At 42.7% G+C, this 4,337-nt stretch overlaps 1 long non-coding RNA gene across 1 annotated transcript in view; it reads right to left on the reverse strand.

The window, feature by feature from the left end:
* Positions 1–2,806: 2,806 nt before the first annotated feature.
* LOC111522857 overlaps positions 2,807–4,337 on the reverse strand; it is a 33,995-nt gene continuing 32,464 nt past the window's right edge. Inside the window, exon 6 of the long non-coding RNA XR_002725361.1 lies at positions 2,807–3,178. This is a non-coding gene — a long non-coding RNA (uncharacterized LOC111522857). The remainder of the gene's footprint in view (positions 3,179–4,337) is intronic.

The following is a 4,337-nucleotide window of genomic DNA, read 5'->3' on the forward strand; positions in this document are numbered from 1 at the left end:
GGATCTGAATAGCAGGTGTTTGAATCATGTAGGGCAGTAGCCTGGGAAACTGCCTTCTCCCTGGGGGATGCTATTCATTCCTAATTTTCAGAATTCTTGTTCTAGAGCAGTGGTTTGCAAACTTGTCTGCATGTTAGAATCACCTGGAGAGGGTCAAAAAATACTCATGCTTGGGACCCACCCCCAAAGATATGGATTTAACCGGTCTTGGGATTGATCTGAGTGTTAAGAGTTTGAAAACTCCCCGGGGGTCTCCATGTAGATTTAAGGCTGAGAACCACTACTCTCTATGCTTGTGATTAGCTGGATTCAGAGGATGCCAGCGTTGAAAAAGGCCCAAGGGGTCTTCTACCCCAGGAGTTTAAGCCCGAAGTTCATGGAAAGGGTCACAAGATGATGGGCTTGGGGGGGTCCATGACCCCATGCCCCTGTTTAGAATATAAACATTTTGTATGTATTTTCCTTTTTCCCTGTTGGGAAAAATGTTCCTAATTTTCCTTTGATTCTTTTTGTTTGTTTTGTCTTTTTTGAGACAGCGTCTCACTCTGTCGCCCAGGCTGGAGTGCAATGGTGCGATCTTGACTCACTGCAACCTTTGCCTCCAGGGTTCAAGCAATTCTCCTGCCTTTGCCTCCCAAGTAGCTGGGATTATAGGCTCCCACCACCACGCCTGGCTAATTTTTTGTATTTTTAGTAGAGAAGGGGTTTTGCCATGTTGGCCAGACTGGTCTCGAACTCCTGACCTCAGGTAATCCATCCACCTCGGCCTCCCAAAATTCTGGGATTACAGGCATGAGCCACCATACCTGGCCATTTTTCTCTGATTCTTAATAAGATTTGTATTCCTGAAAGTTTAAGAATCAATAAATCCAACCTTCAGGTGTGCAGATAAGGAAACGGAATCTCAGAAGTGAAATAGGCTCCTTGATGTCATATGGTTACTTAGTAGGGGAACTGGGACTTTGGTATTCAGTTGACTTGGCATCCTTTGACTCATTCTATCTGATTTGTGCAAGGTGAGAATGTATCTGGCCAGGGGTGTTGGAGGTGGGAGTGGACCTCAAATTTGCAAAATAAATCCCAGGATTTATTTGTATCTGGCTAGATTTATTTGATTTAATAACCAGGTACAATAAGCTGACATTCTGAGAGCCCTTCTAATTTCTGAATAGTTAAGTGGAGATCTTGATTAACTGTGATTCCAACAACTGAAAATGTCTCATGGACAGAATTTTCCTTGTACTAGCAGTCTAGGAAAGAGGGAAAATAATAAGTTGGTAATAGGGGTTCAGTAAAAATGAATGTCCTGTAGTTGGCCTCAAAGTCACTTCAGGTTGAACTCAATTGCCTGTATTCCCACCAGTGAGAATTGATAATTGATGTTTAGCATGATCACCCTGGGGCACTACAAGATTCTCAATTATCAAAGAAAGATTTAATTATGTTCACTAGACTCTACTTAGTTCCCAATTAAGCAGAGCATTATGATAACAGGAGCATGCTTCCTGTATACACCTCAGTTGATCAGAGTTTGGTTTAGAATTGACCTGGGTTCCTGGCCTGGCCCACGCCAAGTGCTTCCATGAGCCCTGTTTCTGTCTCTACGGTAGAAGTCAGAACTCTGAAACACTTTTTAAAAAAGAGAACCTAGAACATACATTCTGTGGAATAATCTTTCATGATAGATTTGATGTCCTGTCCCCATTCTTCTCCCCATGGACTTGAACTAAGTGAGCCCACATTGTTTCCAAGAAAGGGTTAACTGAACCTGTCTCAATTGGGGATCCCAAAGATCTTACCAATTCAAACCAGTCTGTCTCTCCTTGTGCACAAGGTGACAGATGGAAGGCTTTGACTTGCTTCTTAAATCTTTGGGAAAACCAGTGAATAGGTTAGGACCAAATGTCAGCTTAGGTCTCAGTTCCCATGTCTTTTAGGAGTACCCCAAAAGGTTGCCAAGGGAAGGAAGAAAGAGATCAGAGGGACAGAAAAAGCAAACACAAGCATAACAGAATATCCCCATGCTATGTTTGTGGAAGTCCACTTACTTGAGCATATCACCGTTTCTGACTCTTTAGGAGCATAAAACAGGCCACTAAGAAACATCAGTTTTCTGCGTTAACCTTTTCCTGCACACATGAGGAAGGGGTAAGTGATTTTCCTTACCACAATTTAAAAACAGTTTCTTTATCTCTCTCCTGAAGGTCTGAGAATCAGATTTCTACCCAGACATGTTCCAACTTCCTGGCCTTTACAGCTTAGGTGTGAGGCGGAAAATCAGACTGACTGATGTGGGTCTGGGTGAAGCGGGAGGCAGGCAGCCCACAGCACAGGTGCGAGAGGCAGAGAAAGGACTGGATCCAGCCCCTTCCCTGGCACTTACTAGCCTGTTTATCCTTATGAAATTTCCTCGACCTCTCTGAGCCTCCCTTATGTAATCTGTAAAAGAAGGGCCATAAAAAGACGTTCCTCAGCACTTTCTGCGAGGATTAAGAGAATACATTTGAAAAGCGCTTGTGAACTCTAAACGGCTGTTTGAATGACTGTGGTTTTATGATTTCCCTAGTTGAGTATGCAGTGGAGAGGCTGGGAACACTTGCCTACACTTTTCATCAACCTGCCTTGCTTTTTTCCTGGGTGGACTCCAATATACTTGGGAAAAAAAAGAGGTGTCTCATTTGTCCTGCTCTCGTCTCTCCATGTGGTTCGAGCTAATGGAGAAGATGGGGAACTGCCAGGGTTGCAGGATGTAGGCTCCTTGCCAGCTCTGATGCCGCAGGCTCTCACCCAGCAGGGTCCCACAAAATGCCAGTTAAGTACCTTTATTGAAACATGAAAAATGTAAAATTATTCGGTCAGCTTTGGCACACTCTGCGCTGTGATATGGGCACATTTTTGCCATTTCCATTTGTACTTTATTATTTTATGTGATAGCTGCTAGATCAAACCCTGGTCTGCATCTTTGCCAAAATGTGCATAGTTAACTTCTTTTCTCAACTTGGGATCCAAGAACATCTATTATGGATTATGAATGAGGCTGCAGGATGTGGGGTTTCCTGTCTTGAGTAAGCCATGGAACTTAGATAACCTCGGCTGGGGTGACCAGTCCACTTTTCCCCCTTGAACTTAATCCGCCAGGGATTATTTCCAAGATAACAGGTGATTTTTAGCTTCTGGGCTGCAAATAGAAGAAGGGTAGAAAAATGACAACTGATAGGTTTCATTCATAGCACGTGGGAGTTTTGTTTCCAAAATATGTGTTTGAAATTTTCCCTTGCAGAACTCTCCATAGAGGACATGGGAACATCCATCTATTGTATCCATTGGGGCAGGTGGAACGGAAGCTGAGCTTTTTCCTTGGAGTTAAACAGAAGGATTTGGACAATCAAGGGAAGAATTTTCTTTTAGATAGCAAACACTGTGTAGACTTTCCAAGGTTCCCTAGGAAGTTTGAGGCTTTCTGGGTTTGTTGGAGATGCCTGCTTCAACCACAACTCAAACATAGAAACAAACTGAAAACTGTCTTAATTTCAAGCATTAGTAGAAACAAAGAAAGAGGAAACCCTATGAGGATAAGGGCCAAATGGACAAGAAACAAAACTGGCAAGAAATTACATCTGTCACTGCCTGAGGAATGGCTTCATGACAATCAACCTGGGTAGGGAAGGGATGATGACGGTGTGTAGGTGTATGCTGAGCGTTAGGTGGGGAGACGCCTTTATTTGGTGTTTTGTTTTTCAAGACCTTATTACTTTCACAGCTTCTTACATTTCTTGGAATTAGAGATTGGAGAAAATGAACAATTATTAAGGGTCCACTTGTGCCAGGCTTTTACCTTCACTACCTAACTTTCCTCTCTCTGCCACCTGTGAGGAAGATGTGGTTGTTCTCCTGTCTTATAGATGAGGATACTGATGGTTAAGGAAAGGATAAGCTGCTCAAGGCTTAAGGACAGAAACAGTAAATCCTGAGATAAGAGATGTGAGGCAAGTTTTGTTCTCCAAAAGCCTTTTCACTGGTTTGCGTTGCTTAAGCAACCTACGGAATATTCACTTATTCTTTATTTTGAGGGTATTACCTTCATCTGACTAAATCTGAAGTTTGGGGGGAAATGCATTTTCTACAATAGAGGAAGTCCTATTTAGAACTGATATCATCTTCCACATCCTAATTTAGTGTGGGGGTAAGGAACTCCTGATGAAGGAAGGTAATATTTTGGATTTGGGTCAATTGGATGTTTACAATATCCATCTATTCATCTATGTATTCACTCATCTACCCATTCATTTTATCCATCCATCCATCCATCCATCCATCCATCCATCCATCCATCCATC

Source organism: Piliocolobus tephrosceles, chromosome 6 (genome assembly GCF_002776525.5).
Source record: "Piliocolobus tephrosceles isolate RC106 chromosome 6, ASM277652v3, whole genome shotgun sequence".
NCBI classification, from domain to species: Eukaryota; Metazoa; Chordata; class Mammalia; order Primates; family Cercopithecidae; genus Piliocolobus; species Piliocolobus tephrosceles.